The sequence below is a fragment of the Prionailurus bengalensis genome, chromosome B2 (assembly GCF_016509475.1).
Source record: "Prionailurus bengalensis isolate Pbe53 chromosome B2, Fcat_Pben_1.1_paternal_pri, whole genome shotgun sequence".
Lineage (NCBI taxonomy): Eukaryota > Metazoa > Chordata > Mammalia > Carnivora > Felidae > Prionailurus > Prionailurus bengalensis.
Genome location: NC_057349.1, coordinates 15,938,767 through 15,962,004, shown reverse-complemented (window position 1 = coordinate 15,962,004; position 23,238 = coordinate 15,938,767). Strand labels below are relative to the sequence as shown.

Genomic DNA, 23,238 nt, shown 5'->3' with positions numbered 1-23,238 from the left:
GGCAAAAGTAGTAACCACTCCAGGTTTCAGCGCTCCTTCGTTCAGGTGTTACAGATCTCAGCCCTCTATCATTCAGCGATGTGGCTCATCCGGAGCCGCCCTGAAAGAAAATCAAGGAAGCTGCTACACTTACATCTTAAGATGTTACATCTTAAGCCATCTCTGCTAACTCGGCATTGGCATTTAGGAGGTCCTCTACCCAAAAGTATCAAACCAAGGGGAAATACAAATACACTGCAAACATGTAGCACTCCCCTCTGCCCAACCTGAAGTCTCAAAAAAGAACTGTCAGCCGAGTTTCCAAGGTCTCCCCCTCTCTGCCTCTCCCTTCACTCCAGGGGGAGGGGGAGGGGGGAGGCCTGTGGAGGGAGGGGCGGGGACTGTGGTTTTCTGATCCGAACTCCCAACAGCACAGTTTGAATTATATAATGGAGCTGCTGTGAGTCAGGTGACAGGCTCACTGAGTAATTCCCTGCAGAAGGAGACAAACTGCATGTTAAAAAGCTCAACAAATACTAAAAAAGAAAATAATAATAAATAAATAATAAATTAAAAAACAAACAAACAAACAAACATAAAAAACTCCGGCCGTGAGTTCCAGACTGGCAAGCGGCAGTTTTCTCTGAATTTTCTCCAAGCCGAAACCGCTGGGCTGGCTGTCCGGGTCCGGAGGCTCCCAGAGGCTGCCTCGGAGGGCCAAGTGCAGGTCGGGGGGTCTGGTTGGGTTACTTTCTGTTTCATTTCGAAATGTTCCCTGCCTCTGAAATTGGTTGCCTCCAATGTCAAGGAAAACGCCTGGCTCCTTGGAGACTTCAGCCAGACTTTTAAGAACTGGGGCTTTGTGAAGGTAAGAGACATCAGAGTCCTGCCAGCCCCCCCCCGGGGGGCGCCGCCCGGCAGTGGCCTGGGTGCCAGCAGGGAAAGCCAGGAGGAGTCTGCCAACTTGTTCTGGGATCTGGATGAGGCTGGAGAAACCTTGTGTGGAAGGGTTTTAAGGTTACACGGGTGGCCACCCAGTCCATGGTGAGTGGGATCGGTCCCTCAGCTCCCGTGGGCTCCCTTCCAGCCCCCATCCCGCGTTATGGAGGAGATTGTCAGCAGTCAGGGACTTGGCACGGGCTGGCCCGGGGCCGGGAAGGAAGGCGAAGGAGCCGCCTGGCACTGAAAGCCTTGCCTGGGTGTGTGTAGCATGTGTATTTCAGACCCGGAGGCTTCCCACTGTTGCTTAGTCCAAGAAAGCACAGCTATTAGCCAGAAAACAGACCCGGAGGGGAGGATACTTGCGTGAGCAAAGAGCTTGGGAGCACCCGTAAGGTAGGCTTTTGAGTCTTAAGTAATTTTCATTGCTTTTTGTGTGTTTGTTAGTTGGGTTTTGCATTCGGTTTTTTGTGTGTGTGGTTGGGTTTAGGGAATTTTCCCCTTTTGGAGCTGCCAGCGTGGATCGATTTGGTTTTTCAGTCTTCGGAGCCGGTTCACGGGATGTCTTGGAACCCACTGGCGGAGCTGTGGATGCCTGGAAGTCAGAAGACTCTGATGGGAAACGAGGGATGTTTTTCAGATCAGGGGGATTCACTTGCAAATCTCACTGCGGTAGAGACTTGCTGGGCGCCCGCTGAGGCAGGCAGCACTTAGGAACCTCAGGAAGTTTCCGACTTAAAGAGACAGGAGAGGAAAAATCGCATCAAGCAGTTGTTACTCTGGGGGAGGTGGGCCCCGGGGAGAAGTTGTGGATGACAAAAGAGAAAGCGGACCGGACCGGGGAATAAAAAGAAGGAAAAAGAAAGGTTTGGTTAGACCCCATTTCAGGCTGTGGCATTTTGAGGTTTGAGGCGTGGGGATAAAAATCAATATGGGAACGGATCACAGCTTGCTGGGCATGAACGAGAACGGCCACCATGGGTTCTTTTTCTCACGGATTCTTAGAGAACTCGGGAAATAGGCAAGGCGGCAGTTTTGAGGGGTTCCTTTTGAATTGCGGTTCTTTTTTGGCCACACTGAGGTGCTCTAAACACAATACGGTGATGTTCAAGCCAAAGGGAACATGTGTTCAGAATGATGTCTCGTGAAGAGATATTCAGGTTTTTGGCCGCCTCTTACCCTTTTGCAACCTCACTCCTTGGCTGGGGCAAATTCTATGAGCCAAACGTGTCCAATATAAACAACTCTTTGGAGGGGCACAAGGATCACCATGAGAGAGTATTCGGATATCACAAAAAGAAATGATCCTCACTCAGTGATTCTTTGAGATCACCAGCACATTTGGGGATCGAAAAGATTCCATTTAGCACAACTAAATGATGACCACAGAGCCAAACGGGATAACGTGGTGAGGTTTCTGATTAATGCCCATGTGTGAAATACAGATAGCGTAATATCACAAATATTCATAACACGAGAGAACAGTTCATGGATCCCCCTTTGCAGGCCTTGGCAGTCCCTCCAGAAAGCATCGCTTAAATAATTAATGACAGCACACGGAGCGCCTTTTATGCAGATTTCCACCCCTCGAAAACGGATGCATTTCTACATTTCCATAATATACTGAGGACCGAGATTCATGAGGGTGACCTCTGGACACCATATGATCCACCAGTGCCTTTGAGATCACAGAAGATAACACGGTGCCCTGACTAGTTTTACTGTTGAGTGCCTTGCCTTGTACTCTGTAATTCACTCAAATTTGGTCATCTGCCTAAATCATGGTGCCCACATTTTCCACCCCAAGAACCAGGACTTGTGGTTGCACAAAGGATTTTTGTGTTACTTTCAGGGTGAGGCACAGTCTGGGAAATGCAGTTTGGACACCAAGATAATAAGTTTGGATGTCCGCTTCTGGGACAGTTCGGTAGCTCATGTGACAGCTGATCAGAAGAGGCCAGATAGGAAGGGGAAAATCTGGTCCCCGTAGAAATGTGGAGACTTTGTTTAAAAGCATAAGCCTTCTGTGTTCACACTGACTTGGGCTTCGTTTCCAACTCTTCTACCTATTCAGTGAGTGACCTTGGGCAAGCTTCCTGACCTTTCTAAGCCTCGGTTTTTCCCTCTGTAAAATCGGATATTAATAGTAGTTAACTCACAGGTTGTATGGGAAGTGAATAAAGTGATACATAAGGAAAACGGCACATAGCACAATGTTTGGCATAAGTAGCATCGAGTAAACAGTACCTGATATTATTATGGTTATGATTTGTGACTTTTAGTGACCACTGTTGTTATTGCTATGATTTGTGATATTTTTAGTGACCACAAAACAGTTGAGAAACCAGTTCATGGTTTTCCTTTTAATATCCCAGAGAGGAGGGAATAAATAATGTTGTGCAACTTTACAACAACGTTTGGGATCCTCAGAATGTTCTGGAATGAAGCTGTTAGCATGTCTGTTCCTTTTCGTGAATCATTGTCCCCACATTTTGCACAGAAGAGTCTATTGAACTCGTTGAAGCCACACAGGACATCGGTGGCAGGGTGGCAGCACCGGGGGTGGGGGGGTGGGTGGATATCTGTCCCCAGGCTCCCTGAGCCCTACCTGTGGGATTGCACTGTTCCCGGTGATCCCACTGGGGACCACACCAGGGCTGGCGCCACCAAGGCAGGGTAGCCCTTGTCTCTGGAGAGCCTCGGACACTTTCCGTGGATGGAGTCCGGTGCGGCCGACTTGATTTTCCTCACTTCAGCTTGCTGTTAGTTACGCTGTGTCATTTTTTTTTTTCTCCAGAATTGCTGGTCTTAGAGCCCCTAAAGGTGTTTACCCACGTGGCCAGCTCATGCCGACGGGTGGTCGTGATCATGACCCCAGCGCTCCAGTTGGAACAGCGCAAAATTTGCGACCCTGCAGCCCCTTCTGGGCTCTTGTTTTCTCTTGCAGCCTCCCAGTGGGGGGGGGGGGATTTCATGCCTCCCATCAAGCAACCACCGATCACATGCTATAAAAGTCCAAAACCAGGGGCGCCTGGGTGGCGCAGTCGGTTAAGCGTCCAGCTTCAGCCAGGTCACGATCTCGCGGTCCGGGAGTTCGAGCCCCGCGTCGGGCTCTGGGCTGATGGCTCGGAGCCTGGAGCCTGTTTCCGATTCTGTGTCTCCCTCTCTCTCTGCCCCTGCCCCGTTCATGCTCTGTCTCTCTCTGTCCCAAAAATAAATAAACGTTGAAAAAAAAATTAAAAAAAAAATAGTAATAAAAGTCCAAAAACAGTCATATAATTAATCTAAAGGCTAACGATGTCAAAAGGCCTTTCTTTTTGCATTCCATGGGTATTCTGCTTCCTGTAGGATTCAGAATCCACAGTAATAGGGAAGGTGCTGAGACAGGGATTTCATAAAAGGTGCTCCAGGTGCTCCAGGTGCCTGGGCTCTCAAGGCAACAAAGTGAATAAAAATTCCCCCTGCTCCCCGACAAGGGCAGAGTGAAGAATGGCGTAGAGTGTCTTCTTTTAAGAAATCCACCACAAAGACAACACAAAAGTCTAAAATTAAGACAAACAGAAATGGGGGGGCACCTGGGTGGCTCAGTCGGTTAAGCATCCGACTTTGGCTCAGGGCATCATCTCGCGGTTCGTGAGTTCGAGCCCCGCATCGGGCTCTGTGCTGACAGCTCAGAGCCTGGAGCCTGCTTCAGATTTTGTGTGTGTGTGTCTCTCTCTCTGCCCCTCCCCTGCTCATTCTTTCTCTCTCTCTCTCAAAACTAAATAAACATTAAAAAAAAAAAAAAACTGAAGAGATGACCAGAACCTTCGACTATTCCCTCAACAATGTTTAGAACTTGAATGTTAGCTGGGCCTATCAAGAGGTTTTAATAACTATTTAGGATTAAAGAAAATCGACAAAAAGGAAGGAACGTGTATGTTACTAAAAAACGGGATTTTCTTCTTAGGGGTACAGAAGAAAATCACTGTGAATAATCTATAGCTAATGCATAACCTATAACTGCTGTATCCATTTGCTAGGGTGACTGTAACACAAAGGCTCAGACTGAGAGGCTTAAACAGCAGAAACTTATTATTGTCTGATGGCTCTGGAGGCAGAACTCCAAGGTGGTGGTGGTGGCAGCTTGGTTTCTCCCAAGACCTCTCTCCTTGGCTTGAATATGGCGGCCTTCTTTCTGTGCCCTCAGATGTGTGTGTGTGCGTGTGTGCGTGTGTGTGCATGTGTCCACGTGCACGCACATCCCGGGTGTCTCTTCCTCTTCTTTTTTTTTTCTAATTTTTAATGTTCTATTTTTAAGAGACATAGAGCACGAGCAGGGGAGGGGCAGAGAGAGAGACACAGAATCCGCCGCGGGCTCCAGGCCCCGAGCTGTCAGCACAGAGCCCGATGCTGGGTTCAAACCCAGGAACCACGAGCTCATGACCTGAGCTAAAATCGGATGCTTAACTGACTGAGCCACCCAGGCACCCATCTTCCTCTTCTGATAAAGACACCAGTCTGAGGGGATTAGGGCTCTGCCCATATGACCTCCTTTAACTTTGATTACCTCCCTATAGACCTTATCTCTAAATACAGTCCCATTCTGAGGGGGGGGGGGGCGTCGTCAAAGTGCCCTCAGTACTGGGGGTTAGGGCTTCATCCTGTGGATCTGGAGGGCACACAATTCAGCCCATAACCTCTATCAATTAAGAAAGCTGATTAAAAGGTATGTTCTTGTTTTAGAAATTTATTAGATCCCTAAAGGAAAATACAATCTCCAAAATCTCCATGGAGAGACATCAGGGAAAGTGGTCTGGGAGACGTGGCTCAAGGTGCAGAGGAGCTTGACTTCCTGGGGTATTTCTACTAAGAGGGGAAGCACGGAGCTTGAGTTCTGACTTCCTCCCAGGTGTTCTGTCCAAGAATTAGCAGACTGTCCCTGTCAAGGTTGCATCTCTATGGTGACAGATGTTCTTACAGAATGGATTTAATTGTTTGGAATTAGAAGCTCCTTCGAGGTCAGAAGGACTGTGGCATTTCCCTGGCTAATTTCCCACTTCCTTTCAATGTTCTGTCTCGTAAAGGAAGTCGGAGATTGGTCCTGCCATCCGGGGTCCTGCCATGGTCAGAGTGATCGTGCACGCTTCAGTCAGTCTGCAGCCCTCCCTGCTCTCAGTCAGTATGAACAGTGATATTCAGTTACACGGTTGCCTGAAATACACACACGTGTACATTTATTTACTCCTGAAACAGAATTTGTGAGTCAAGAGGCAGATGGTTTGTAAGTGATGTTTACATATCACTTTCTTGATTTTTTAACTTTTTAAATTAATTTTTTAAATGTTTATTTTTGAGAGAGAGAGAGAGAGAGAGAGAGAGAGAGAGAGTAAGAGTAAGTGGGGGAGGACAGAGAGGGAGGGAGACACAGAATCCAAAGCAGGGCTCCAGGCTCCGAGCTGTCAGCACAGAGCCCCATGCGGGGCTCAAACCCACAAACGGCAAGATCATGACCTGAGCCAAAGTCGGACGCTTAACCGACTGAGCCACCCAAGCGCCCCTACATATCACTTTCTTTTTAAATTTGAGATCATTGATTTCAGAGAAGAGAAACGAGGCCCAGCTGATGGCTGAGATGTCCCCACAAATATGGGAAGCGCAGGGGGACTGACACCTCTTCTAAAGTCACAGGCATGAAAAGGCACAGAAGAGAAAGTGGTAACAGGCGAGGAGCAGGTGATTCGCAGTGTCTGCGGCTAAGAGTGGGCGTGCTCCCTGCCTTCCTCTCGCCCCTTACCCCTCACAACCGCCCCTTTCGGGGACCATTTGCACACTCCGGGAGGGCACATCCCAACAGGAAACGTGAGGAAATCATGCAAACAAGGCATACCTAGATTTAAAAAACAAACAAGCAAACAAAAACAATGGTAGTGAAAAGTTATATTGGAAGGGACAAGGAAGCACACATTTAGTGACTCATAAAATACCCTGTTGGGTCCTTTTGCTTTAAAAAAAAAAAAAAAAGATACGCCTGCATGCCCAAGGGGAAAGGATCGGTTCCCCAAGCATCGTGACCATACCTCCTGAGTCTGCTCCTGGTGCTGTCTCGGCACAAACGAGAACACACTGAATCCTTAGTGGACGGATTTCCCCCTCTAATGGGATCCCTTTCAGAGGCAGAGGAAGGAAGGGGTCAGCAAGCTAAATGAGTCTGCCCAGCCTTCAAGCTGTTTGGGTGTGGTGTTGTCTCCATGTGGTGAGTTCTCTTGTCTGGGTTATTAGAAAGAGGCTGTTGAAACCAGGATACAATTCAGAATATGTCAGAATAAGGATTACTTAGCACTGATTTTAAGGTTCATGACTTGCCCAAAAAAGGACCTGGAGCCTGAAAAGTTATAAGGATACACAATCAGGAACAAGCCATCAGACCGCAAGAAAAAATGAGCATTGGTTCTCTTTGGCTTTCGTATAAATTAGGAACTCTCGTTTAAGTTGGTTTGTTCACATATAGAACTTCCCAAGTGAAGAATGTGGGGGTTTTTTTGTTTGTTTTTTGGTTCTTGTTTGTTTTTTGATAAAGCAAAAAAACACTACCTTGGGGTTTTTGTTGTCATCATTGTTATTGTATTTAATCGGTAAGCACTTACTGGTTACTGAGCCAAGAACCCTGTTTTGCAGGGTAAGAAAAGATGAATCAGATCTATTGTATCTAGAGAAATAAATCATGTATGTAAAAGTTTTAATAAGATACAGAACTGGCAGCTTCATGAGAACAGAAAAAAAATGGTTACTGAGGTTGAAAAGAAAAGATAATTCTAGCTAGAGAGGGCTTCGGGAATGTTTTCTGGGTTTTTTTTTTTTGTTTTATTTTTAGTGTTTATTTACTTTGAGAGAGGGAGAGAGAGGGAGGGAAGGAGGGAGAGGTAGAGAGAGAGAGGGAGAGAGAGAGAATCCCAAGCAGGTTCTGCACGGTCAGCACAGAGCCTGATGCGGGGCTCGGTCCCATAACCGTGAGATCAGGACCTTAGTTGAAATCAAGAGTCGGCCACTTAACCGACTGAGCCACCCAGGCGCCCCTAAAGATGGCTTTGGGAATGTTTTTAACCAAGGTCTTGAGGGATGAACCGGTGTATTTCAGTGCGGATGGGGAGGAGGAGAAAATTCCCAATAGAGGAGAGCTGGAGTAATTGGGAAGCAGAATGGTACCTGAGGTGGGTGAGCAGGCCCGTTTTAGGAGAGGAGCGGGCAGAAAGAAGGCGACCCGTTGTACATTCATTGGAGAGAGCTTGAATATCAAGCAGAGGATGACATGGTCGAGCTTAGAAATACACGAAGGATAGGGTGAACGGAGAGAGGGGAGTGCAACAGTCAGTTACAATGTTATTGCACGGGTGGCGAACCAAACAATGGTTGATGATGATGATGATCATACTAATAGCAAGTAGCTCTCACTTGCTGAGTGCCTAGTGGTTGCTGAACGTTTCCTTTAGATATTACTTTCTGAGCATCTTCTTTGACCCGCCCAGCAGACCTGCGAGGTAGGTGCAAATAGCCAGGCAGGTGCAAATCGACGTGATCCGCGTCATTCGCGGGTTCTGTACTTGCACATTCGCTTATTCACTCAATTTATTTGTAACCCCAATACTCGTGATGCTTTCCGTCATCCGTGGGCATGTGCAGAGCAGCACAGAAATTTTGCCCCACATGTATATTTCCAACTGAAAATCGAAGAAGGTGAGACTCTGCTCTCGTGTTTCGGCTTCATACTGTGATCAAGTGGTGTTTTCATGGTCTATTTAGTCTCATGTTGTTCATGGTGTTTTGTTTTGTTTTGCTTTTTGTTGGTTAACTCTGCTGTAAAATGGTCCCCAAGTTTGGGACGCCTGGGTGGCTCAGTCGGTTAAGCGTCCGACTTCAGCTCAGGTTGTGATCTCACACCTCGCGGTTCGTGAGTTCAAGCCCCGCGTCGGGCTCTGTGCGGACAGCTCAGAGCGTGGAACCTCCTTCGGATTCTGCGTCTCCCTCTCTCTCTGACCCTCCCCTGCTCACGCTCTGCCTCTCTCTCTCATATAAATAAACATTAAAAATTTAATAATAAAAAAGTAAAAAATAAAATGGTCCCCAAGTATAGTGCTGAAGTGTTCTCTTGTGTTCTTGAGCACAACAAGTCTGCGGTATGCTTATGGAGAAAATACGTGTTTGATGAGCTTTGTTCAGGAATGAGTTATAGTGCTGTGGGCCAAGTTCAAGGTTAATGAATCAGCAATAGATACTAAGAGGTCTTCACACAGAAACACACTTAATACAAGGTATAAATTGATCAGTTGGTGAAAACATTGTGACCAGGGGCTCGCGGGAATCTTACCATACATTTCCCCCAGGAGCAATGGTTCTGTATTCACTAATTGAGTGTTCACCCTGACTTTACAGAAGAGGGCTACTTGAATATTGAGAATCCTATAGTAATCTCCTTCGGACAGAGTTAGAGTCAACTAAGTCTGGGAGAAGGTAAGGACCTTGCTGGAGCCTAGACAGCAAGCATGAACCCAGTCTGCCAGACTGGTGTCTCATGGTGCAATGCCATCCACTTGTAATGACTTAGCAAGGGTCTGGATCAGGTGATAGCGAGGAAAAATGGAGGAAGTAGAATCAACAGGACTTGGCCACTGATTGCGTATGAAGGGCAAAGGGGAGGCAGGGGTCCAGGAGGACTCTGAAGTCAGCAGGAGGTGGTGGGTGGTTGGAAGATTGTAGGAAGGGTAAGCAGCAGGTGCAGCAGGGCTTAAGGACCGGGGTCTGAGAACAGAGGTGCCGGCTGTTATTTTCTGAGGGTTCATATAGTCCAGGTGCTACTGAGAGACTCTACCTGAGCAAGCTCACTTAATCCGTGCAAAAGTCCCGAGGCAGTGACTATGATGCTCATTTTACAGATGAGGAGAGTGAGCTCAAAGAACTAAAGCAACTTGCTTAAGGGGCACCTTGCTTATACACAGAACAGGGAATTCAAGCCCAGGCAGAGTGACCTTGGAGGTTGGAATAACAGGGCGAAGTTTTGGAGTTTGAGATCTTGGAGGAAGAGAAGCATTAATGCTAATGATACCCTGTCTCGTTCTCTAGTTTCTTGTTTTTAATTTTATTTTTTTCCAATATTTTCTCTTTGCACCACAGACGTTCCTACCTTCCTGTTTTTGTTCAAATTCTTCTGTCCCACAGGAATGTTGTTTTCTCTCCCGTCCTTTAGGTTTCTTTTCTTTCTTTTTCTCCCCCCTCAGTGTCACAGAGGGATAGCTAAAATTATTTAATGGCTGCCGAAGTTGAGCGTGTTATGTTGGTAGGTTGTGCCGTTTCATAAAAAAGTTTGGAGATTTCAAGGTTTCCAAGAATACAATTCATGTTACTTAGCAACAATTCTCCCAATCGCTTCTGCATTTCCCATTAATAGACTTATGGTTTATTGACAGATTGCTCATTAATAGGGGAAAACACAATTATGCTATTTGTATGTTAGATTTGGATAACGCGACACAGAAGACGCGGTCCCTGCTTTGCATCTCATCTCCCAAATCGATTATCTTTGAACTTTTTTTAAAGGTATGAAGTCCCTCTTTAAGTGTCCCAAATCCAGATCCCCGAGACTTCTTTGTCTATGACCCTGAGGTATGAAGAAATTAAATATTCCCCTGATACTTAGGTATTAAGCGTTATCTCCCCAGGATTCCCAACGGTACTGTGCCTGGGAAAGGAATAGTTTCTACACGCAGAGGGGGCTTCATCAAAAAAGGGCACGAGTTGTTTGTTATATTCAAACACATTTTAATGATATATAATAGGGGGAAAAAAACCACCAGAATCCGGGGCTCCCTCCTACTTCCTGAAAAGCCCCTCCAAGATGTCCAGAAGTTGGGCAATCTTTCTGACCGCACAGAGGGGCTCTCCAGAGCTGTGCTGTTTCATCCAAACACCCCTGCCCACAGAGTTCAAATGCCGGAGGCTACAAGAATAGAGAGCTTGAATCTCTGCAGGCAAGCAGGAAAGAGTTCACCTCCAAGGGACTTTCTATTCTTTGAAATAACCCAAGTATGAAACCCTTCCTTTATGAATTAAAAAGAAACCTCTTGAACCATTCAGAAACCAGAAGAGGGAGTTGGAATGCATCTGGTAACTGTACTCTGTCCTCGTTCAGCCGCAACCCTTAGGTGACCAAAGGCTGCGTTTGTGTAGACGTCTGGTAACGGTAGGAACAAAGGCGGAGGCAAACCCGGAGAAATCTTTGTCCTCTTCTTAAACTGCTATAACGTAAAAGGGAACTGGGAAGAGCGGAGCCGTGTTTGTTTGACTCCACAAACACTCGACACCGTCTTTCAAGTATTCCGGACGGAATGAAGTCCAAGGTGCGTTTTGCCAAACCCGAGGGAAATTCGTTCACTCCATATGTTTCTGATTCATGTATAGTTTAATCATCAAAATGCTGCTTTGCAAGGACTAGTTATGTCCAAGAAACCTTTTATGAGCCATTTTAAAACATTATCTTGAAAACAGGAAGGGCTGTTTTGCCAAGAGCTAACAGATGCCTGAGCAGAGGTTCTGGATTTGGGGGGTGGGGGCAGAGCCCTGGAAATTGGAGATTTCCAAAGCCGACAGAGCCGACCTTATGATGCCTTTGGGGAATCTGCACTGTGTGCCTGTCTCCCTCGCTAGAATAATACAGTCCTTCAGGGAAGATAACCCAAGGGGAAGGTGACCACTGGCTTCTGTGATTTCCGCTCAAACTCCTTCCCTTTCTTACATTTTCATACCCTTGCACCACATTCCATTTGCTAAATGGTAATTCAGCATATAACTTCTCTACTGAAATCTTGTTAGTATCTTAGCCCTTAAAAACCCAAGGTAGAATTTCATAATCGAGCTTGGAAAATAGTAGCTTCGAAGGAGCTACTAACTTCAGGGATAGTTAAAAAAATAATAATAATAATCCCATTATTTTTGAGGGTTTTTTTTTTTAATGAACTGAAATTCCCAGAATTGAAGCCTGCTAAGTTCGTTTTTTTTTTCATTTTTGTTTTATACTTCTTCATTTTTTGATAGAGACAGAGCACAAGTGGAGGAGGGGGAGAGAGAGAGGGGGAGAGACACAGAATCCGAAGCAGGCTCCAGGCTCCGAGCTGTCAGCACAGAGCCCGACGCGGGGCTCGAACTCACAAACTGCAAGATCATGACCTGAGCCGAAGTCAGAGCTTAATCGACTGAGCCACCTAGGCACCCCTAAAGTAGCTTTTACGTAAAGTCAAGTTTATGTTGCTTTCTCTTTCATTGCTCTTCATCGGGCAGTTTGTGGTCTTTTTTTAATGTTTATTTTTGAGAGAGGGAACAAGTGGGGGGGGGGCAGGGGATCCAAAGCGGGCTCCATGCTGACAGCTGAGAGTCTGATGTGGGGCTCGAACTTGCAAACCACGAGATCATGACCTGAGCTGAAAGCAAGAGTCAGACGCTTAGCCGGCTGAGCCACCCAGGTGCCCCACTGAGGGGGGTGGGTGTTTAACGTAAGTTCCCTGATCAGCTTCACTTGGGAAATTGCTAGAAATGAAAGTTCTCTGAGCCTACCTCACATCTGCTTCGAGTGGTTCTCAAATTCCATGTACATGGGAATCATGGAGGCCCCATCCTCAGAGTTTCTGCTTCAGCAGGCCCGGGTGTGACCTGAGAACTTGTATTCCTAATAAGCCCTCCAGGCGATCTGCTCGTCCCAGGACCCCACTTGGAGAGCCACCACTCTCCACTCTTCCCAGTCCTGACCCCTGGCCTGCAGTTTAATCCCAGGGAGGTGGATACTGAAGCACAGGTGTAACTGGAGACCATCCCAGGTGCAGCTAGTGATGGTTCCTCTGAAATCCATTTCAAAGATTTCACCAGGATGCCGTCTCGAAATTCCCGTGGACCATTAATTCATCTGGTGACATGAGCTTTTTCTGTCATTGAAATGGTAAAGGACTTTTATGGCACAGATTCATGCATGAGGACTATTGGGTATATAATGGGAAAATGTCCTTGACGGGAATTGTGTAACTGACACCAATGGGCCCTACTGATCCTCAGACAAATCATGAAACCGGAACTCATTCACCAGAGAGTCCGGCTGGCCTGCTGCTCTTTGATGATCTGACAACACAAACAAAGAGCCTATGGAACCTTATATTTAAAAAAGCAGTTCACGAACGTTCAAATGTATTAGAATCACCCGGGGATCTCGCCAAATATGCAGATTTTGATTTAACAGGTATGACGTGGGGCTCAAGGGACTTCATTTCTAAGAGTCTCCCAGGTCATGCTAATAGAAACCACACTTGGAGAAGAAGCAAGGTTCTAGAATAGTGGTTCATGACCCCGGGAAGCCTTTAAAAAAATTCTAAGTCAAATCCCTACTTGGATGTAGGGATTTCTAAAGCACCGCAGGTGATCCTAACGGACAGCCGACATTGAGGAGTTCTGACCTGGAGAACTAAAAGCAATAGTTCAAGGCTGCCTCTCTCAAAACCAGGTGTCTTGCCTGAGTCTTAGGTGAGTATTCAGTTGCAATAAACTCACACTTGACTTCTCTAATAAGCATCTTAAGTGCCCATTTCTGTGTTGCTGATAAAAGAAAGAGGCAAATGCTTTCGATTCCAGATGTGCTGACTGCAGGGTTCACATTCAGCTGTGAAAATTTAGCAAACCATCGTGTACTCCCACCCCTACAAAGGTTCTCTCTGTTTACTCTTATAGGTGAGCTACAGATAGGACTGTGGGTACAACCAACATTGAGACTCAGAAGAAAAAAAAATGTTTGATATGCTCAAGGACTTAGACGCAGATTTGAGAATTCAGAATCCTGCACTTAAGATGTCATATTACTTCTTTTTTTTAATTAAAAAAATGTTTAATGTTTATTTTTGAGAGAGAGAGAAAGAGAGAGAGAGAGCAGGCAGGGGAGGGGCAGAGAGAGAGGGAGAGAGAATCCCAAGCAGGCTCCGCCCTGTCAGCACAGAGCCCAGTGTGGGGTTCGAACCCACGAACCGTGAGATCATGACCTGAGCTGAAACCCAGAGTTGGACACTTAACTAACTGAGCCGCCCAGGTGCCCCACTTCTATTTTTTTAATGTTTATTTATTTATTTTTGAGAGAGAGAGAAAGAGAGAGAGGGAGACAGAGAATCTGAAGCAGGCTCCATGCTGCCAGTGCAGAGGACATGGGGCTCTAATTCAGAGACGGTGAGATCATGACCTGAGCTGAAGCCAAAGTCGGACACTTAACCTGCTGAGCCACCCAGGCGCCCCTGTAATATTGCTTCTGGGGAACGTCTGATTCTGCTCATAACTGCACCCCAGTGGACCTTGTTGGATGAGTCACTTACAGAATGCACCCCGAAGTAGCTGCGTGTGCTGTGGTCGGGGTAATTAAATATTGTATCCCTAACCAGGAGAGAATACCTGCCAATCAGAATTAGTTCAGTTTTCACCTAGGTGAAGCTGAACTTCCCATTCTCCCAATAATTCTCCCATTCTCCCAATAATTAGCCAACAGCCGCGCTCACTTCTTAAGCTCGCTCCTACTTTTTGATAACAAAACTATGGCAAGATAGAAAATATATTCCTATTTATGCAGACCCAATTTGTCTAATAACCAGTCATTGTAGTATTTTTTTTTATTTTTGTTAATGTTTATTTATGTTTTAGAGAGAGACAGAGTGTGAGCGGGGGAGGGTCAGAGAGAGAGGGAGACACAGAATCCGAAGCAGGCTCCAGGCTCCGAGCTGTCAGCACAGAGCCCAGCGTAGGGCTCGAACCCACGAACTGCGAGATCATGTACTGAGCGGATGTTAGACACTGAACCCATCGAGCCACCCAGGAGCCCCTCCAGTTGTTTAAGTATTAAATCCCAAAGAAGGGGACTTAAGTATACAGCATATTTTAGAAGTTAAATGTAATCCACCAAAAAGCCATTCTAATCCCACCCTCTCCCCCTCCTTTTTTTGCTGGAAGTATTTATAACAGGCTGTAAAGAACTGAAATTTTGGACGCCATGTAAATATTTCCCATTTTATGCTACGGGTAGTTCATAGGCATGAATCTAAACTGACCGGAACAACCATCATTGCATAAGTTTTCTTCTTAACCATACGTCTCCATGAATTGAAACTGTGTAGCAATGGTCAGTAGCATGATCAGTAATAGAACAGACACAGCCTGGACAGTCACGATGAGATATCTCTTGTCCCTCAGGGCACTACCCTATTGGAAGCTCATCTGTGTACTTGGAGTTAACTTTGTTCTCTCCCATATCAGGGTAAGGAGCGCAAACCAGCCAGTGTGTGAGGAAACGCTTCAGGAACCCTTTTCCTTGTTTTTTCTCTAAGTTCATTTTCACCCGACACTAGCCTGGAACGCATCTCTTGGCCTCGTTACAAATCTACTTTTGTCTGAGTTCTTGTTACTACTTAGACTTCAGGCTTCCTCCCAGTCTTCGGGGTGGCCACCCTACAGCGTATATCATCCCCTACTGCCCCAAGCAGAAACTTACTGTATTAGGAAACGTTGGTTTGAAATTAATTTTACTTTTTTGTGGGTTTGTTTAATGTTTATTTATTTTTGAGAGAGAGAGAGACACAGAGTTCAAGCAGGGGAGGGGCAGAGACAGAGGGAGACACAGAATCCGAAGCAGGCTCCAGGCTCCGAGCCGTCGGCACAGAGCCCGACATGGGGCTCGAAGCCATAAAACCATGAGATCATGACTTGAGCTGAAGTTGGAGGCTTAACTGACTGAGCCATCCAGGCTCCCCGTGTTTGTTTTTTTGTTTTTTTTTTTTAATAGTTCAGTACATACCTTCTGTACAAAGGTTAAAACATGACTCAATAGAGATTTAAGAATGAGCCTTCCCAACCTACCCCAGGTGGAACTGTTTCCCGGATTACGTAGAATATTGCGTAAGTCATTCAGCCATGTTTTGTTCAGAAAGTAGTCAAGGAGGAGGAAATGCTGTATAACGCTATATATTTCTTGATATATAACACATCTGTATACACACATCCCCCCAACTATCCCTAGTAATATGTCGGTACCAAACAGACCCAGGAAATGTCTGATATTTCAGCCTTAGTTTAGCTTCTCTGAATTCAGCAAAAAAGAAGTCTGAACAAAGTGGAGACGTTTTTTAAATCCATCCTATTGATAAATAGCTAGAGTACCAGGTACCATGCAAGATCCTAAGGATACAGTGATGAATAAGATAGGTTGCAAGTGCTACTTTCTCGAGGCTTACAGGGATCGCAGATGACGAGCTATAGAATCAGGAGCCAGGAAAGCACCTGTCAAAGACTTCCGGAAAAGAGCAGAGCCTCAGCTGAGCCCTGAAGGATGCAGAGAGGCTGTTGTAGGCAGAGGGGGGTGCGCATGGATAGGGCTGGAGGCAGAAAAGTGTAAACTGTGGAAACTCGGGGAACTGAAAATAATTGCTTTGCTGTCATGGCAGGTGGGGGGATGGGCGATTGGTAAGGTGCGAGCCTGGAGAAGTAAACAGGGCCGGGAAAACAGCCCATGTATTGTGTGGTTCTACGAAGTGGCCGAAAAAGGCAGAACGCTGATCAGTGTGTGCACAGGGGGAGGGGGAGAGTAAGTAGTAATGGCAAACGGACACGTGTCTTCTTTCAGGATGGTGGAAATGTTCAAAAATTAGATTGTGGTGATGGTAATTCAACTCTGCAACTATGCTAAAATTCATTGGCCCAGGCACTTAAAATGGGTGAACGTTATGGTATGTAAATTACGTCTCAATAGAGCTAGGAGAATAAGAAGGAGATAATCCCTGCTAAGAAGTTCTGATGCTCTCCCAGTGCGGGCGGGAGGCTACTGATGATACAGATTCATGCGCCTGCCTTTTAGCAAGCTCGCTGTGGGATCCTACACAGCCCCTGCTGTGTAAGGCTCAGGTGAGGGGAACAGAACTGACCTCAGCGGAGCAACAGTCTGCTGTGTAACCAACACTGCATCGACATCTTTTGCACATGATCTCATTGAAATCCCACAACAACCTGCTGGTACGTTGACTCTGTCTGGATGGTTTATTGAAATGCAATTCTGTTACATCTGAAACGTAGACAACCACCACTTTACCGAGGAGAAAATGATGGTGCAGGGAGGTGACGTCACTTGCCCGAAAACGGACAGTAAGTGGCAGAGCCAGGATTGGAGCGCAGGAGACGTCTGATCTAAGGCTTGGTCTTTCTGTTCACCCTGCTTGTCTGAGATTGGGCGAATGGGCGTGCATGGCACAGAGTAGCTCTTCTTGGTAGATTGCCCAGCAGTAATTCTTAAACATACTTGTGTTTGTTTCCTGTTGTTGCTGTAACAAATTATCACTAATGTAGTAGTTTAAAACAATGCAAATGGATTCTTTCTGGGGGTCAGAAGGCCCCTTCTAGAGGCTCTAGGGGAGAACCCATTTTCTTTCCTCTCCAGACCACCTGCATCCCGTGGCTTGTAGCTGTCTCTTTGCCACGGGATCACAAAAACCTCTGCTTTTGTCTTCACATCTCCTTCTTCTTTGACCTGACCCTCTTGCCTCCACACAAGGACCCTTGTAATTTACATTGGTCCATCTGGATAATCCTGCATAATCTCTTTATCTCAAGACTCTTAATTAAATCACATCTGCAAAGTCCCTTCTGCTGTGTAACCTAACATATTCACAGGTGGGGGAGGGGCTAGACTGTGGACATCTTTGTTGGGGGGAGGGGGGCATTAGTCAACCTACCACATCCCTGCTCTAGAAACCTGTGTTTGAAAGGAGTCTCAGAATAAACACAGCCTTCCACATTTTGACCTTGAAGGTACACTCAAAAGCTTCTCTTTATTCATAACAACCCAAATCAAGAGTAGAATCAAATAATTCCGCTATTTGTGTCCCATTTTAAATGTCCTCCTCTTGAAACTTTAGAGGAACGCAATAAATTAAAAACTTGATGATGTGCCATTAAGAATATCATTTTCCGGGGCGCCTGGGTGGCGCAGTCGGTTAAGCGTCCGACTTCAGCCAGGTCACGATCTCACGGTCCGTGAGTTCGAAGCCCCGCGTCGGGCTCTGGGCTGATGGCTCGGAGCCTGGAGCCTGTTTCCGATTCTGTGTCTCCCTCTCTCTCTGCCCCTCCCCCGTTCATGCTCTGTCTCTCTCTGTCCCAAAAATAAATAAATGTTGAAAAAAAAATTTAAAAAAAAAGAATATCATTTTCCTTTGAAGGTATTATTATTAGTTGATAAATTGCAGGCTTGCTTTAATCTGTCAAGCCCTCAGAGAGATCTCACACCGAAGGAATGTGGAAGTTCGGACAAATGAGAGCAAATACACATGTAGAATAATATTTATATTGCTCATAAACTGTCTTGAGGCATACTTTCTCTTCTACAGTGTCATTTAAGACAATTATGTGCTTTGTAAAGCACTGTTCACATAGGCCAGTGTCTTATTTTTTAAAGGTTCTGTGGTGTCTATTTTGTTCTGGGTTTACCTCCTACAGCAACAGCTGTAAATTGTCAAAGTCAAGGCACCAAATTACAACAGAAGATGAACAAAAGCAGAGGCCATGAGGCAGCCTTGAATCTGCGGACTGAAACAGCGCAATTTAGAGAAAGACGCCTATCTATTTTTATGTAAGGGTCCAGGGCTCTGAGCGGTTATTCTTCCAAAGGTGGGAGGTTATATATATCTATATCTATATAAATGTATCTAGATGTAGAATATTCTATATATAGAATATATATAGATAGATATAGAATATATATAGATAGATATAGATATATAGCTATCGATAGAATGGTAAGAATTTGAGAGTTGGAGACAGTAGAATATTCCTTAGCTCTTAGGCAGAATGTTCTTGTACATTCTCATCTCTCATTGACCAATGATAATAATACCTTTCTCTGTTGACTCCTGTCACCTTCACAGAACATATCACTCTCTTCATTTTTTTGTTGTCTTACACTCAGTGTATCACCATGGACTTTTTTATTCCTCAGTTTGAACCCCATGGCTGACTTCTGCTAAAAGTAGTGGGTTGTGTTTTTTTGATGTTTATTTATTTTTGAGAGAGAGAGAGAGCACAAGTGCAGGAGAGGCAGAGAGAGAGAGAGGTACAGGGAATCTGAAGTGGGTTCGGTGCTGACAGCAGAAAGCCCGATGCAGGGCTCAAACTCACGAACCCTGAGATCATGACCTGAGCCAAAGTCAGACGCTTAACCGACTGAGCCACCCAGGTGCCCCTAAAAGTAGTGTTTTAATTCAAAAATGTCCTAGGCGGTTAACCAGGTTTAGTCTCCCTGCGTAGAATCTTGGGGACTCAGGGATCTTGCTCTCTGCCATTAACTAACTGCTTATGTGACCTTGGGGTCAGTCTCTCTGGATCTCCGTTTTTCCATACAAAGTACAAGCCGGTCAGGGTTGTATAACAGGCCTGTGAGCCCAGAGCATCCAGTGAATATGGGAACGACGTGTTCGATCTTGGTTTGGGGTTTCCAAGAAGCTGACCCAGAGATACAAGTGGCTTACTTGGGAGGCAGGCTCAGGAAATACTGGCAGAGGTTTGGGGAGATAAGACAGGAAAGAGAAGGAAGGTGATAAAGAGTGTATTATCAAGCCAGTTACCACTGGAGGCACCACGCCTCCATGTGATTCCAGTTTGGGGGTGTGGAAACTGGGTATTTATTCATACACTCCTCCATCATTGGTCGAATGCTGTTGGGGGGGGGGGGCGGCATTGTCTCTCCAGCAAGTCTCGCTCCTTTACTCCTACAATCAGGAAAAAAAAATAAAAAAGCTCTCTCTACAGAGTTGCAGGTGTTCCCCCTGGGCTTTCTGATTCCGGAAGTGAGTGCTAGCGGGGATATGGGCGGGATGCTGATTACATCTGCTACAATGTGTGTGAAAGGGACAGGGAAGTCTGGGAAATGAATGGTCAATTAGGAAATGAGAAAGCGGTGGTCTGATGTTTTGGTTTCTTTTAAACTTGTCAGGAGGGTTCCAGAGATTACAAGGCATTGTTCTGCACTGTTTAGCAGCGTATACATGCTACCTTCGCGGTGGGTAGAGACAAGAAAATAAATTGGCGGCTAAATGTGAAAGAAGGTTTATAAAAATCCTGACCAGAGTGAAATCCCAACCCATATGTTAGCAAATTATGGATGGCCCATGTTATTGACATAGAAGCATTCTTAAAACACCACTCTGCAAAAATCTGCAATGCAATTTTCTCTCTCTCCCCATTGTTCAGAAAACGACATTAACATGTTATTAATGCTATGACATTTTAACTAACAAAGAGTTCATCTTTAATTGCTTGGTATAGAAGGTTCAGTTTGGCCAGGAGCCTTCCCTTACGTGTTTGAGTCTTTCTTTTCATGCACAGCCAGTGTGATGTGTAGAATGGGCCTATCTATTGGTTCTACAATCACCCCATTGCTCCTTGAAAGGCTTTGGCATTCAGTTATGCTCCTAGAAATAAGTGGGGCGGGAGGAATGGGATAATTAAATTCATTTTCCCCCTTCTGAACTTTATTTCTGAGAATCCAACTTGCCAAGATCTATGAAATATAGAAGAGGCTTAGCAATCCATCACGAGGGAAGGAGGTGATGGAAGGGAAGGAGACAGTTGGCCAAGGAGCTCTAAGCGTCAATCGTTTTGCATTTCAAGACAAGAGAGCAGGATTGCTGACTTTTACATTTCCTTTGAGAGGTGGTATGCTAAGGCATATTGAGTAGTCTAAGAAAGCCAAGTGTAGGAGTAGCCCCTTCAGGAAACAGTCAAACTGGTAAAAAGTGAAACTCCTTGGGTGAATGTTAAATAAGTTGCATCTTCGAATGAGAACAGACTTCTCAGAGCATCTAAATTGATCCTGTTGTTTGACATAAGAGAAAAAAAAACCAGACCTTGAAAGGGTTCAGTCATTTTGTCTATCAGGACCACAGAGCTTATGAATTCTAGTGTCCGATGCTCTTTCTCCCTCCCCCCACCCCCCCCCGCCACCTGGCTGCATTGCCCCTCCCTCTCTCCCCCTCCCCCTTCTCACTCTCCCCTCCCTTCCTGCCCCCCAAATACGAAGTTCGTTTAAACAAGGAAACCCCTGACTTGAATGGTCACGATCAAGGATTCCGCTCTTTTACCTTATCCCTACACGTACTAGCTTCACATGCAGCCCCCCACTCCCTTCAAAAACTGGGAAGTCGCCTTTGGGTTTACGATGATGAAAACAAAACATTGAAATCTCCCAGTCAAGTAAGGTCTGCGATGATTTGTATTGTGGTTATTTGTTGAACACAGAGAGCAGAATAATCTACCGGACGGAAGTTGAATGAGCATGCCCTTAGAGGGAAAGGACAGGTTTTCACAGAAACAGTCATTTTCCGGACCTGGTCTCTATTTGGTCTCCCCTTTGAGCAGCGGACCATAGACCGTTTCATTTAAAAACAAAGGAAAAGAAAAAAGAAAAAAAGGTCTCTGTTCTCTGCCCTGCTTCCGTCAGCTCCTTTTTGCCTGGCATTCTCCGATGGGATTGTCATTTTGTCATTTAACACTCTGAACTTGTGTTGGAGTAACGTCCTGGGAGGGGTCTTTTTAAGAAACAGACGCAGAAATACATGACGGGGGAAATTCAGGAAAAACCGTGACCCTGCGAACACATTGCTTCGTTCCCCCCACCATTCCTCAGGCCTTGGCACGAGCTTGTACCCCATTTAAGCCTGATTACCTTCTCGATACATCCATCCCTATGCCCCGGTATCTGTCCATCTCAAAAAATCTCTGCCGTGCCCTGTCTGGCTGGATTTATGGCCGCATTCCTTGGCTGGTCCCCTGCCTGCCTCAGTTCCGTCTTTCACAAGCTGCGCCAGTCAGTGCTCAAAAATCTAATCATTCGCTGTATCCGCCCCCACCTGGTGGGAATCTCTGATTCCCCATCATCTTAAGGATACACCCAAAACTCCTCAGAAAGGTATCCAAGACCCCCATGGAAGCCAATCCTTGCCCCCTCAATACGTCCCATTGCCAAGCGCACCTCCACACTGCACACCGTCTACGGTCCCCGAGGTATGTTGGGTTCCCCTGCCTTCAAGCCTGTCATGTCTGCCCCTCTTCTCTAGCATCTGTCCAGCATACCCCTCTTTTTGACCGTGCCCCCAGATCATCCGCAGTGAAGCCTCCCCCAGACCCCCGATGAAAATGGCCACTTCTTCCCTGACTGCTCTCACCTTTACAGCGTCTTAAGTCCTGGGAGGCTTTATTGCTTGATGAACTTCATCCTTCCCCCTCACGAAGCTTGAGGATAGTCTTACGTGTCTTTGTATTTGCAACGCTGGGATATAGTTGTACAGAATGAGTGTTTGTTCCAAGATGCCCAGGCCATGTGAACTCTGAAATCACCCCAGCAGAATCCTGTCTCAAGGGAAACGTGTGTTTGGCAACTTTTCAGAATGAAGTAAAGGAGCTAATAACAAGAAAGGGACTCAGAATGACTCCATTCAAATTACTTTATATTTTTTTTAATGTTTGTTTATTTTTGAGAGACAGAGACAGCGTGCAAGTCGGGGAGGGGCAGGGAGAGAGGGAGACACAGAATCCGAAGCAGGCTCCAGGCTCTGAGCTGTCGGCGCAGAGCCCAACGGTGGGGCTCGAACTCACGAACCGGGAGATCATGACCGGAGCTGAAGTCGGACACTTCACCGACCGAGCCACCCAGGCGCCCCTATGATGATTCTTTCTGAAACCAAATCAAATGATAAACGTTTCTTCATCTTTTAGTTGCCAGATACGGGCTAAATAAGACAGTTGATTTGGAACTGGGTTATTTAAAACTTGCTTCTCATTCCCAGGATGGCTCAGCTCTCCAAATGTTTCCGTTATGTCTGCACACGAATGAAATCACTTTCTCAGCCAGATTCAGCAGCCACAGGTAGAGAGACAGAGTTCTCTTCACGACGTAGAGACATGTTCCATCTACTGCTCGTAAAATCGTAACCTAAGTATGATACCACGATCAGGCTGTAGATCAGGTTGTTTTGTGTCGTGGCAAAAGAAAGGTGGGAGAACTCCTCCAGGCAGTTGTCAAACAGTGTGGAACGCTGGTGATTCAAAAAGCTTCCAGGAAACAAATCACAAATTGCGAGCGTGCACGCAGGCGCGGCGGATGACAGCTACTGAAAGGGTTTCTTATTTTGCCTCTTTTGCTCTCTTTGCTCCTGCTCACTCATCCCCCCCCCCCCCCGCCACACCCACCCCGGTGGCCTTAAAGTGACCAGGTTGAGAAAAGGATTCATTATCCCCCGC

At 46.0% G+C, this 23,238-nt stretch overlaps 1 protein-coding gene across 6 annotated transcripts in view; it reads left to right on the top strand.

The window, feature by feature from the left end:
* PHACTR1 (phosphatase and actin regulator 1) overlaps positions 1 to 23,238 on the top strand; it is a 561,485-nt gene that overhangs the window by 250,272 nt on the left and 287,975 nt on the right. The window contains exon 1 of one of the 6 annotated variants that reach the window (XM_043590816.1): positions 1,111 to 1,314. The exons of the other annotated variants lie outside the window; for them this stretch is intronic. The gene's annotated coding sequence lies outside the window, so the exon portion shown is untranslated. Of the gene's footprint in view, positions 1 to 1,110; positions 1,315 to 23,238 lie in introns of those variants that run through there. 6 annotated transcript variants of the gene reach the window in all.